At 56.6% G+C, this 13,977-nt stretch overlaps 1 pseudogene; it reads right to left on the reverse strand.

Annotated features, from left to right (window-relative positions):
• Positions 1-6,612: 6,612 nt before the first annotated feature.
• Positions 6,613-7,554, reverse strand: LOC100351902 (U2 small nuclear ribonucleoprotein A' pseudogene; annotated as a pseudogene).
• Positions 7,555-13,977: the final 6,423 nt, after the last annotated feature.

Genomic DNA, 13,977 nt, shown 5'->3' on the forward strand with positions numbered 1-13,977 from the left:
CTCACCCGTATGCACTGGACACTGCCCTGCAGACACTTGAGTGACAGTGTGAGGGCCACCACGTCCCTCGGTAATACGAGTGTGTTGGCTTCATTGTAGCCTCGTGGGATCCCGTATAGACTGAAATGCCATTGTGTGGCACACGACTGTACGATTTTTTTAAAGCTACTTTTTTTTAAGATTTATTTATTTATTTGAAAGGCAAAGTTACAGAGAGGCAGAGGCAGAGAGAGAGAGAGAGAGAGAGAGAGAGAGAGATCTCCTATCTGCTGGTTTATTCCCCAGATCACCAGAACTCCTGGCCAGGAGCTTCTTCTGGGTCTCCCACGTGGGTGTGCAAGGGGCCAATGACTTGGGCCATCTTCCACTGCTTTCCCAGGCCATAGCAGAGAGCTGGATTGGAAAAGGAGCAGCCGGGTCTCGAACTGGCACCCATATGGGATGCGGGCATTGCAGGCAGCATCCCTACCCGCTGCGCCACAGCAATGGCCCCACAATTGAGTTTTGTATGTTGATCTCATATTCTGCAATCTTGTTCAACTTGTTTATTAGTTCCGATAGTTTTCTGATTTGTCCTTAGCATTTGTCAGACACACAACTGTGTCATCTACAGAGACAATTTCCCTGCCTTCAAAGCTGGATGCCTTTTATTTCTTTATTTACTTAGTTGGTTAGTTAAAAGCAGTCACAGAGCAAGAGAAGGAGAGAAGAGATAAAGAGAGATCTTCCATCCAATGGTTCACTCCCCAGAGGGCTGTAACGACCGGGGTTGAGCCAGGCCAAAGCCAGGAGCCTAGAGCTTCTTCTGGGCCTCCTCCATGGGTGCAGGGTCCCAAGCACTTGGACCATCCTCTGCTGCTTTCCCAGGCACATCAGCAGGGAGCTGGATCAAAAGTGGAGCAGCTGAGACCCAAACCGGCGCCCATATGGGATGCCGGCGTCACAGGCAGCAGCTTTACCTGCTACACCAGAACGCTGGCCCTTAATTCGAATTTTATGGCAAGTTCATTACAACTCCATGAAACTACTGCAGCAAGCAGGGCGTGAATCTTTGACTTCTAAGTCCCATGGTTAAAAATCTATCCCGGGGAAGTCAGAGCCAGCAGACTCAAAGATGCAGCTTACACCAGGCTCTGGAAACAGAAACCACATTCACTTCTTGGAACAGAACGAGAGTTAATACAGGAAGTTGAGTTCTTGCAAAATCCAAGAGAGATCTGGAGAAACACTGTGAGCCCCCAGGAAAGACATTCAGGATGTCACCGCCTGATGGGGGCCGTTCCAGGGAAGCTGCTGACTGCTGCAACCAGAAGTGTGGGAACTACTGTCCTCAGGTCTTTGTCCCCCTAACTTCAACCCAGTGACCGACCTTAGTGACGCTCCAGCGCCATCTCGATACCCAGGAGCCGGTGACGGGGCACTGAGACACAGCGGCAGAAAACCTCAGCGCCTTTGCAACCAGTAAAGCAGGAAGGAGACGACACCCTCTTACTTTGGCCTTGGAGATCTTACACAAATGCATGCTGTGGTCTGGGTATGGGTTGAGCTCATCCCTCAAGGATTCGTGTGTTGGGAATGGGCGCTGATGCTGGGCCGTGCCCTGACCCTCCAGCTCTCTGAGCTACATAAACTCCTCACTTTATACATGGCCCTGCCTCCCGTATTTTGGTGTAGTCATGGAAAATGGACTAATCCAATACATTGCATGGTCACAGGCCAATCGGTCTCCAACTTCCAGCTGCAAGGGCATCTTCTTCGAGCTGTACGGCTGGAAAGCACCTAGGAGAAGGCGGCAATGGATAGTGAGTAAGATAGTGAGATACTGGCTACATGCCTGGCACTGTTTGCAGTAGTACAAAGTGGTCAGCAGCCTAGGATACAATACAGAGGGTTTGAGGAACTTGAGTACATCCGCTTAATAAAAATCTAGGTAATCAATAAGTACAAGCGTACTTCAAAAAGTTACTGGGAAAGGGAATAAAGATAAGTTTGTTTTGGCACAAAAATTTTGAAATCCATGCATAATTTTTTTTTCACAATTCCCATTTTCCCACAAAGTTTTGAAGATCTCTCATAAGCTGTAGAAACACAGGTGACTTGGAAAATGCTAGGAACTCATTGAAAAAAGGCAGTGATGTGGTACTCACAGGGGTGGCGTTGTGGGTTAAACTGCCGCTTGCGATCCCGTATCAGAGCCCCGGGGAGTCCCTGACGCTCTGCTTCCAATTCAGCTCCCAGCTAATGCACCTGGGAAAGCGGTGGAAGATGGCCCAAGTGCTGGGGCCCCTGCCACCCACGTGGGAGACCTGGATGAAGCTCCTGGCTCCTGGCTTCAGCCTGGCCCAGCCCTGGCTGTTGCAGCCATTTGAGGAGTGAAGCAGTGGATGGAAGATCTCATTGTCTCTCTGTCCCTCCCTCTCTGTCGGTGTCACTCTGTGACACCTTTTAAATAGGTAAAATAATTATTTTTTTAAAGTGCTTCCTGGCAAATTTGCAGAGAGCAGGAGGACGGCTGTCTTGTCTGCTGCTGGCCCCGAGTGGGCGCTCAGGGAGCGGTTCTCGGCTGACTGAGGGCTTCCATGTTTAGAAACGAAGTCCACATGAGTAAGTGTATACAGACACAATCGTTAGATACAATGTAGCAACTTCGGAACAGAGACAACCAGTGTTCCAGACCTCAGTGCCTGTGGTGGTTGTTGCTATTTGGAGTGACTGGGACTTTCCTCTCCTGGCTCCTCTGCACTTTACAAATGTTGAGCAGCCAACATGCCTCAGCACCAATTAAGTGTAAGCCACAGATGTTTGGTTAAAGCCTCGGAAAGGAAAGCATCCTGACCTGATTTCCCATCTCCCGCAGGGCCTGGTGCAGAGCCGGGTCCAGGGCGGCCGCCACCCGTGCGTGCTGATCACGTGTGCGTGCGCCCCCGCTGGCTGCTGAGGGCCGCCTGGTGCCCCACCCGGAGCCCGAAGGCGGACTTGAGCTGTAGGACCCTGAGGCAGCCGAGCATCTCCCGTCTGAAAGGGGCCCAGTGCCGGCCTTGAGTGGCCAGCGTGCGTCAGCCCTGCCCCTCCTGGGCGCCCATCAGGGCCCATCGGAGGCCAAGCCAGGCCTGCCATCAGTGCTACAGCTGTGCCCTGCCAGGCAGAGGAGAGAGTGGCCCGTCCAGGAGTCCCTCAGAGGGTGGCTGGTGGCACAGCTGAGGCTAAGGGGGGCGGAGGGGAGCAGCCTGAGAAAGGGGGAGTCCCAGTTGGCTCTGTGCCACCCAGAGCCACACTCGGGAGAGTGAGGCGAATGGCTAGCCTCAGTTTCCCCATTGCACCAACAGCCAGCTTCTGGCACAGCCCTGACATGGCCGAGGCCGGCCGTCCTCCTCCCTGGGGCCTCCGTGAGGGTGGGAGGAGACCCCTCGTCCTTGGCGGTCGGCGCTGCACGTGACTGCACTGCTCACAGCCACTAGCCAGTGGGTCAAACGCTTGCGCTGTGGGGGAAGGGGCATAGCCAAGGTCATACCCTTGGGGGCGGGCTCCCCATCAACCAAGGTCTTCGTGGACTCAGCAAAGCGAGGGCTGGTGCAGAGGCCCGCTCAGCCTCGCTTGTAGAGGCAGAAACACCTGCCCCTGGCTCTGTGGGCGCCGCTTTTCTTCCTGGACTCAATGTGTTAATGAAAATCACTACATTCAAGCCCGGAACTCCATGGTCGGTGACTCCACTACATCTCCCCAAAGCGCAGCCCTGGCCGGGCCACTCGCCTGCTTGAAAGCTTTCCCATGGCTCCCTCGTGGCGCCCTGTGGCCTGACAGTCCCTGGTGGCCTGGGCCCCACCAGCCTCCCTGGCCTTGGCCCCCTCCCAGCACTCCAAAGCTCTGGTCACACAGTCTGCCTCCTCTCCCCTGTATCATCGCTCTTAACCATGAAAATCACTGCTCCTCTTTACCTGACCTCCCTAACTCCTACTCATACTGCAAAAACCCAGACTGTCACCTCCTCAGTGGAGCCCGCCCTGGTCTACTGCCCAGAGAGTCCTTCTCCTACCTGGACTCCCTCGGGCCCCAAGCCTTGCTCCACGACAACCCTGAAGACGGGTTCGGAGAGCTGTTTGCACAAGGAGCACCTTGGAACTTAGCTGCTTCCTCCAGGGTCTGAGAGTTCCTAGATAGCAAGAAGTGTCTCATTCACAGTGCAGCACACAGAAGGCGCTCAAGAAACACTTGACAGGTGAATCAGTCAATGAGCAAGTTCATGTCTAAACAACTGCTCAGTTTTTTTTTTTTTTTTTTTTTTTTTTTTTTTTTTTTTTTGACAGGCAGAGTGAACAGTGAGAGAGGGAGACAGAGAGAAAGGTCTTCCTTTTTCCGTTGGTTCACCCTCCAATGGCCGGTGACGACTGCTCAGTTCTGAATTCACTCTTAATGGGTCTTTGGGCAACATGAGCCCTCACTGGGCCTCAGTGTCCCCATCTGTAAAATGGAAAGGTGGAACCAAAGGAATTCTGGGGACCCAGCCTCTGCCTTCCCCCTAGCTGTGACCAGCCAGGGGATGCTGTCAGCTAATTTTGCTAACGAGGAAACTGGGACACGGAAAACCCAAGCAGCCTCCAAGGTCATGCAATGTCTGATGTGCGGGGGTCAGATCTTCACCTCGCCATCACATTTCCTCCGAACTCACCATGCAACCTGCCACTCAGACACAGCACACGCATCTCCGGCACTCACACATCCCGGAAGAGCATCCCTGGCACCGGGAACAGCCAGTGCTAGGTCCCTGAGCCATAGGAAAGTCAGGGAGGCCAGTGTGGCTGGAGTCAAGTGGGCAGGGACAGGGAAGTAAGAGAGGGGCTGAAGGAACAGTGTGGTCAGACCATGCAGGTCTCGGGGCCCCTGCAAGAGCTCTGTTTACTCCAAGTGGAAGGGGAGCCACGGAAGGTTCTGGAGTGAAGGAGCAGAACTGACTTAGGTTTTAAGGAGATCCCTCTGGCTGCTGTGTAGCGCACAGAGTGAGGACCAGCACAAGGGAGGAGGCAGGGAAACCTAGTCCAGGTAAACGACACGGGTGGCTTGGACCAGGGTGGTAGCAGAGGGGACAGGAGAGGAGGCCACCATCTACAGATAGGTGAAAGCAGAGCCACCAGGGTCTCCGGACACGTTGGAGAGGCGTCCGGGAGGGGGCAGCCAAGGCCGACTGAGCCTGGAACAGATGCTGCTGTCCCCCGAGATGGGGAGACCGTGCAGGAAGCACGCTGCGGTTGGCAGAGGTCAGGAGAGTCGAGGGGGCAGCAACTGAAGACCCGGGCCTGGGCTTCAGGACTGGGGACAGAGCTGAGGGTGCGAATGCGGGGCTCAGCACCTGGACAGCACCTGGAGCCACGAGGCTGTTGGTGATGGATTGATGAGGCAGCTGTCCTTGGGACAGGTGAGCCTGTGGTTAAGCTGTCAAGAGTAAACCAGCACAAGAAACAGCAGGGCCAAAGGCATAGAAGACGAGCAGGGTCCCGCACTGCCCAGTCCAGCCCCATCCTCTCCCACCTGGACGCCGACACCTGCCTCCTTCCTGCTCTGACCCCAGTGACAAAGGGAAGGGTATTTCACAAAGAGCACGGGTATGTGTACTGGACAGGCCTGGTCCTAGACAAATGCCTCAGTTTCCCCATCTGTCAAAGTGTGGGCCATTGAAAGGCTTGACAAAAGCCACTGGAAGTGGCTGAGCTGGTGTTGGTGGCTTCCTGTGGGTCCTGGATAGAGATCAAAGTCTTGCTGGCTGCTGCCTCTTGGAGCACCCCAAGGAATGGCCCTTCTGGGCAAGGCACTCCTCATGGGTTCCTAGGAGCTGGCAGTCTAGAAAGATCACTTTTCCCAGGGAACTTGAAGGCAGCTGAGCTGGGGTGGGAGCGGGGGTGGGAAGTGGCAGGAAGTGGGTGGGCGAGGGGCAGGAGGGCATACGGGGAGGCCAGAAGCAGAATGTGCTGGAACAAGGGGCCAGGACCCACGCAGAAGTAACCAGACTGAGTGTGGATCCATCGAGACAAGACTCCAGCGTCTATCTGGGCTCCCCAGCCCCCACCACTGGCCACAGGCAAGTTCCTTGGCCTCTCTGAGACTCACTCTCCACATCTGGAAAGTGGGTGATGGAGCTACTCATCACACAGAGGAGGAGGACAACTCAGGTTCCTGGGCAGGCGGCAGAGAGGGCTGGAAACAAGCAGAAACACCACAATGAGCAGAAACCTCCAGCACCCACGGCCTGGCACACAGTAGGTGCACCGTGACCAGCCTCTCTCACCCACTGGAGCGAGCAAATGGAATGGAGGTCCTTGGCGCCCTGAGAGGTGAGGTGTGTCATGGAAACGGCCACGTGGGTGCATCCCAGGCATTCTTTTTTTTTTTTTTTTTTTGTTAAGATTGATTTATTTATTTGAAAGGCAGAGTTACAGAGAGAGGAAGAGACAGAGAGAGAGGTCTTCCACCTGCTGATTCGCTCCCCAGATGGCTTCAATGGCCAGAGCTGCACCAGGCTGAATACAGGAGCCAGGGACTTCTTTTTCTTTTTCCCTTTTTTTTTTCCCCACAGTCAGTAGCCTCTATTTTTATGATTTGTAGAAAACCGACATTTAGATTTCAAAATTTAATTACAAAATTATCAGCAGCAGTTTCAAGTATCTCAACAACGCTGACAGATTCCACTCTGCCGACAAACAAGGTTATTCTTATTCCACGTTCACAAAGCAAGACCTGGCCGAAGAAGGCCTTATCGTCATCCCCACGCCGCACTGCTCGGGATCTGTTTGTGACCGTGTCCTCTTCCGTCTCTTCTTCAGCATCACCAGCGGGCCCTGATCTGTGTTCTCTGCCGGGGATCTGCCCGTACTGAAGTAGCCCTTCCAGCCTCTCCACTTCAGCCAGGGCTGACGCGTTTGCTATAGCATTCTTGATTGCCTCGACATCCCCTCCCCTGGAGCCGGCCCACCTTTCTTTTTGTCAGTTGGCAAACCAGCCCCTGGATTAAAAGTTTTGCTTCTCCTGGCAGTTTCCTTTGCAAGCTGTGCACCCCGTTTGCCCTTGAACACTTGCTCTGCTTCCTGACGCTCTTTTAGTTTTACTTGCTGGAAATCCAGTACTCTGACTTGTGGAACTTTGTAAATTACGTAGTCTGTAATGCTTCTTGTCTGTTACAGGATTTCGTAGAATACTTAGGTAAGTCAGCGATCTGAGGGAGGCCAAGGGGTCCAGGTCGCCCAGTTCCCCAAGACTGTTGTGAGTGAGAATGAGTTCTGTGAGACAGGGCAGAGCCTGAGCAAGCCCCTCACCTATACGGCATATTCTGTTGTTCACTAATAACGTTTTCAATCTTCTCAATAAAGGAAACCCATCCAGCTTCCTGATCTCATTGTCAGAAAAGTCAATAGCATCAAACTGGTCCAAGGTAGCAACCAGGTTTTCAATGACAGGAATTTTATACCTGCAGAGGTCCAGCTCGCGGTCCCGCATGGCGTCGGTGTACTGCGCCGCCATCAGCTTCACCATGCTGCCACCGCCGCCGCCCGCCTGGGAGCCAGGGACTTCTCCCAGGTCCCCCACATGGGTACAGTATTCTCTGCTGCTTTCTCAGGTGCATTAGCAGGGAGCTGAAATGGAAATGGACCAGCCAGGACTCAAACTGGCACCCATATGAGATGCTGGCATCACAGCTGCTGGCTTAATCCACTATGCCACAGCACTACTGGCCCTGAGCCAAGGCATCCTTAACAACTACTTCTGTGAGCTCTGTGAACCCTGCTGTTTGGGTGAGGCGATCAAGGTGCAGAGACAGAAGGAAATTTGCACAAGGCTGGGAGCTGTGGGCCCCAAGCCTCTGCCTTCTGTGCTCTGAGCTTCCTGTTGAGCGTGGGGGAGGATGTGACAGAAGAAGGTGGCGGCGCCGCTAGGCTGAACCCATCAGAGACGCACCTGTCAGCTCTCCCACCCACCTCTCAGCCTTCCAGCCATGCCACTGCCCAGCTGCTTAGGAAGCCTTGGGGTCAGTGTGATCTGAGACCTCAGATCCTGCACAGGGCAATTCGCTTTATTAAAAAAAAAAAAAAAAAAAAAAAAAAAAAAGACCCAACCTGTCAGGTCTTGTTTAGAAACCAGAACACTTCGCAAATATTGGCCAAGAGAGGGGCTGCGTCCCTTAGAAGGTTCTTGGCAGAAAGAGTGATGCTAATGCAAGGTGACAGTGGTGGCCTTTTTGGTTTTTTGTTTTGACAGAAAAGCAAGGAATGCAAATTGCTGTTCCGTGGGCTCTGTGGGCCCAGGTGCCCATGGGGCTGGTGGGGCCCCTCCCCCACCACTCCATTCCCCTGGACGGGACCCTGGCGACAGCTGTTGAGGCGGCCAGTTCTGGGGCATCTGCAGGTCCGTATTATCCAACATTGTGGGCTCACAAATGGGAAACTGAGGCCCAGAGACAGAGTGGAGCATGATTCGCTCAATCCCATGAGCCAATAAACCTTGCTCCTCCCCCCAGGCGAGTGGGCATGAGAGACGCTGTGGCTCCCTTGTGCCCTTGTGCCCTTGTGCCCTGGCTATGGATTCGCGTCCCTGGGGCCTGGTCTGACGCCGGTTATTCAGGCCGTCTGGACTTCCTCTTTCTGGGTAAGACGCCCACGACAACCCCCACAGCGTCTGGGAGGATCCGCTGAGCGCAGCTGTGTCTGGCCACTCGGTCTGAGTGTGTGAACGCGCAGATGGAGCCCAGTGAGCATCCCCAAACTGCCCTGGGACGAGCGGCGCTGGGGGTCAGAGCAGTGCCATTCAGGGCGCCAGAGCCACCTGCGAGCCTTCGGTTTAGGCTTCTCCAAGTCCAGAGTGGAGCACAAAGCAGGCGTGGCTGCGGGGTGCCTGCCGCTGCCCGCGGGAAGGCAGCCGCATGCTGCTCAGGGGAGGAACCGGCCTACGAAGCAAATTGGATGCAACTCTAACTCAATAATTGTCTTAAAAAAAATCTAACAGAGGGGCCGGCACTGGTTTGAGCCCTGGCTGCTCCACTTCCAATCCAGCTCCCGAGGTGCACTAATGCACCTGGGAAAGCAGTGGAAGGTGGCCCAAGTGCTTGGGCCCCTGCGCCCGTGTGGGAGACCCAGAGGAAGCTCCTGGCTTCTGGTCAGCCTAGCTCCGGCCACTGCGGCCACTTGGGGAATGAACCAGCAAATCTGAATCTCTCCCCCACTCCCTTCTCTACCTCTGTGTCTGCCTTTCAAATAAATAAATAATCTTAAAAAAAAAAAAAAAACTAGCAGAAGGCTACAAAGCTTACATGGAGAAAAGACAAGAAGGACTGAAGCAGTTCTAGGAAAGAAACCGTGAATTTCAACCTGGATTTAGGGCTCCGGCCAGAGTGGTGAGTGTTGGGTTCCAAGAAAGAGCCTGACTGGCGGGGGGGTGGGGCCCCAGGCCCTCCCGTTACTAGGATTGGGTAGAGCCGCTAGATTGACAACCCCATCGAGCTTGTAGAGAAGGACAGCTGCCCGGCGGCAAAGCCAGGGGCCAACTGGTCCACAGCGAGCGCCCTCAGCCGCAGAGCCCGCGGGGCCTGGAGTTTGTTAACCCGGAGACTGAGCCCTGGCCTTTCGGGAGTGAGCTCAGACCTCCCACCGCCAGCGATGGAATGCGGTGCGGGCGGCCCCGCCCCGGATGTGAAGGTCAAGTGTCAGTCACTGGGTCTGGTTGCTCCAGACCCGCCAGGCTCGGGTTCAGGCCGGCGGTCATCACACAGGCAGAGAAGCGGCGGGCTGTGCAGCCGGCCACGTGCGCGGGGCAGCCCGGCGGGCCTGGCCACGGCCCGGGAGCTTCATTTCTCAGGGCTTTGGCTCTTATTGACTGAGCTGGGTGTGCCGGGCAGACACAGCCAGTGACTCAGCCCGAGGGGAGGGGGTGCAGGGACGCAGCAGAGGGGCCGGTGCCTCCCTGTGGCCCAGGTTTAACTCCCTTCGCTTGATATTCTAGCGGAATTGGAGGCGTCTTGTCATCACCGCGGCCAGCTGCCCTGGGCGGCTGCACTGAGCCGCCAGGACTCCATTCATTCCAGCCTCGCCTGGTCCCAGACGCTGCCGCCCCGGGCGCTCCAGCCCTGCCTGTGCGGTATTTCCCGCCCACAAGCGCTCTCTTCCCCACTAGGGGCACCTCCCACCCCAGCGTTTCTCTCCTGGCTTTTGCCAGACGGTCAGTTAGTGCTGAGTGTGACCAAGGGTCTGTACTCTGCTCTCCCAAAACTCTGAAACTCCCCATTGCCTGGGCTGTGTGGCGTATTAATCCCTGGAGCTTTAGAAGGTGGCACAGTGGGTTAACACCCTGACCTGCACTGCCAGCGTCCGGTCTGGGCGCCAGCTCGAGTCTCAGCGGCTCCACTTCCAATCCAGATCCCTGCCTTGGGAAAGCAGTGGAGGATGGCCCAAGTCTTTGGGCCCCTTCACCCACGTGGGAGACCTGGAAGAAGCTCTTGGCTCCTGGCTTCAGACTGGCCCAGCTACGGCTGTTGCGGCCATTTGGGGAGTGAACCAGCAGATGGAAGACCTCTCTGTCTGTCTGTCTGTCTGTCTCTGTGTGTGTGTGTGTGTGTGTAACTTGGTATCTTGAATAAATAAATAAATAAATAAATCTCTTAGGAAACAAAAAAACAACAACAACAAGGCAATCTCCCAGGACAGAGTAGAAGCTAGCAGTCTGGGGCTGCAGAGGCACGGGGCGAGGAGAGAGGGTAGGGGGCAGGGGTGGCAACTCAAGGTTCCGGAGCACAGCAGGGCAGCTGCGGCTGACGACAGTGAATTGCCCTTTTCCCAGCAGCTTAGAGAGGATTCTGGAGGTTCCCAACACGAGGAGATGACAAATGTGGACGCAGGTTGAAGGATGCTCCAGCAGTTACCCAGGTGTGATCCTCCCACGGGGTGCGCGTGCACAGAAATGTCACCAGGACCTGGGAGGGGGGGCTCACGGTGTGTCAGTGAACACTTTTCCAGAAAAGAGCTGGAGCCACTCAGTGCTGACGATGACAGTCAGCTCCTTCGCCTTCGCTAGGGCTGGTCCTTCTCCTTCTAACCTCTTCCCCGGAGCCCTCCAGGTGGGAGTAGGTGAAGGGAGTGTTGAGAGGAGGAAACCAAGGCTTGAGGCCACCCCGCCAGTGAGAGGGGCCAGGGTGGGCGCACGGAGCCGTGGGACACATGCCAGCCCCACCACCCTGATCGCCATGGCCGCCCATCCCAGCTCATCTTCTATTCCACTCCGTGTCCAGTTCCTCCAATTTCTTTTTTTTTTTTTTTTATTTTATTTTTTTTTTTTTTATTTTTTTGACAGGCAGAGTGGATAGTGAGAGAGAGAGAGAGAGACAGAGAGAAAGGTCTTCCTTTTGCCGTTGGTTCACCCTCCAATGGCCGCCGCGGCCGGCACGCTGCGGCCGGCGCACCGCGCTGATCCGATGGCAGGAGCCAGGAGCCAGGTGCTTTTCCTGGTCTCCCATGGGGTGCAGGGCCCAAGCACCTGGGCCATCCTCCACTGCACTCCCTGGCCACAGCAGAGGGCTGGCCTGGAAGAGGGGCAACCGGGACAGAATCCGGCGCCCCGACCGGGACTAGAACCCGGTGTGCCGGCGCCGCTAGGCGGAGGATTAGCCTAGTGAGCCACGGCGCCGGCCCAGTTCCTCCAATTTCAAGATGGCAGGTGGCACCACAGGGCCAGGACCCTGGTCCTGCCATGCCTGACTCTGCCTGGACTTGCTGTGTGGCCTGGGGAAGGCTGTTTGCCCTCTCTGAGGCTCAGCAGTGGGGCTCGTGCTCTGCTGCCTGTGCCGTCCAGGCTTAGCCCTGCCCCTGCTTTGTCCCCTAGGGACCAGGCTGCAACTGTAGGAGAGGGGACCTGGGGGTACCTGGGCCCCGAGTTCTCATCTCCAGCGAGGACCACATGGGTGATGGAGGTCCCAGCCCCACTCCTTGGCTCTTGGTCCTGCCAGGGGCAACTGGCCCCCAAATCCTGAACTACCAGGTCCCTAGGCTGATCCTCAGAACCTGACCTGGGCTTGGGTCAGCCTCTGCCTCTGCCTCCACAGGTCATTTACGCATTCAACAAACATTGAGCAGCCCCGAGGAGCCAGGTAGGCGGAGGAAGATGGAGCCACACAAACACTCGTCCTCAGATAAATCAGAGTGGAATGACTTTCTGCGGGTGCTGGGCCCGAGGGAGTGAGAGGGAAACCTGCTGGGCCGGGGAGCAGGGAGCGGGCTGCGGGCTGCGGGCTGCGGGCTGCGGGCTGGGAGCAGGGCTTACACCTGGGACGCTGATGGGAAAAGGGGCCGGGCCCCGCAGGTAGAGGGCTCAGCTGGCGCACAGGCCTGGGGGTGGGTGTTTGGAGCTGGGGAGGGTCTGAGGAGGTGAGCAGGGCTTTTAAAGGGAAGGGTAGCTGCAGCCGAGGGCGAGCGCGGTGAGCCCAGCCCTACTGGCCATGAGGCAGTTTCGGGTTTTGCTGTGACAGTGGAGTCCCTCTGTTGGCGCTGCATGGTCGCAAGCCCACCTCTGCTGGCTGTGGGCCCTGCCCTCCTAATCACTGGCTCTCAGCCAACACCTGGAAGCAGCCGGCTGAGAAGGGAGGGGCAGAGGGACCTTCCTTACGAGTGTGAGTGAGTGTGAGCGAGTGTGAGCAGGGGGCAGGGCCTCCAGTGCCCCCGGAAGTCTGGGATGTGATGCCCACTCCTGCAGAACCAGAAAGAGGTGCTCCAGAGCGGGGATAGAAGTGCCCACCTCGGGCCCACAGAGCGACCGTGGCACGGCTGGGGCTGGGTGTAGGGGGAGGAGCGCGGGCGGCTTTCAGTGGGTGACGCATTGAGGGGAGTGCTGAGGACAAGAAAGCCACGTCAGTGTGTCCATCTGTAAAATGGACACACTGAGAGTGGTCACCTGTTCTCTGCTCCCACAGCCTGGGAAGTCCAGACCCTGCCCCAGGAGGCAGCCTCCACCCCACCCCCCAACCACCACCATAGACAGCCCCGGAGCTCCCGCCTGCCCCAGGACGCTGCCCCAAGTCCCTGCCCCCACAGCCACACCTCATCCCATCCCACCCCCGGGGAAGCCTCCTCACCCAGACGCTGCTCACCCCTTAGTCACCAGTTGTAGAAAAGCCGAGGCCTCCAAATGTCTGCTCAGGGTCCCGCCCACGCCCCCCACCCTCCCACCCCAGCTGTTCAGGGCGTCCTGGCCTGGGGGCTCCTCGCCCTTGGGAGTGGCAGAGCTGAGCCAGGGACTGGGCGCTCTGCTGTGCTGTGTGGTCTGGGGAAACTTCCCAACCTCTCTGAACTTGAAACCTCCTTCCCTTCCTTCTCCTCTTGGTGCCGCCACAGTTGCTGAGCCGCCGCGGCACACCACACACTGTGGCCCGGAGGTGTGGACCGCAGCTCTCTGAGTCCTTCGGGACTGGACACGACCCAGTCCCCTGAGGCCCCCATGGGCGAGTGGAGACAGGACAGACCTTTAACTCAGGGAGGAGTGAGCGCAGGTGCTGGAGTCAGCCAGCCTCTGCCTTCTCCCCTCCCGGCTGTGTGGCCTTGGCTAAGTCACTCTGCCTCTCTGGGCTGTGGTGTCCGCATCTGACAAATGATGAAAATCACAGTGGGAGATGTGCACACATCTCAAAATGTCCCTGGAGCCCCCACCTGGAGCCCTGCACAGCCTTGGGGAAGAAGGAACTGATTCTGTAATGGCGGGTCTGGCCGTAGGCTGCACCTGCTTTCCCTGCCCATGGGAGCCGCCCTTTGCGGGAAGGGGAGTCCTGACTCGATGATATCATTGTAGAGGAGTTGTAGGCGGTACTTACTGAGCACCTGCTTTGTGACCAGCCCTGTGCATACATCGAGTCTGAAGCCCAGAGCTGGAGACTCTTACTATGCCCATTTGGTGCAGGGGCACTCTGGGGCCCGGGTGACCTGCCTGGGTCACACAGCCAAGGGGACCTCACAGCCCCCC

The sequence above is a fragment of the Oryctolagus cuniculus genome, chromosome 11 (genome assembly GCF_964237555.1).
Source record: "Oryctolagus cuniculus chromosome 11, mOryCun1.1, whole genome shotgun sequence".
Lineage (NCBI taxonomy): Eukaryota > Metazoa > Chordata > Mammalia > Lagomorpha > Leporidae > Oryctolagus > Oryctolagus cuniculus.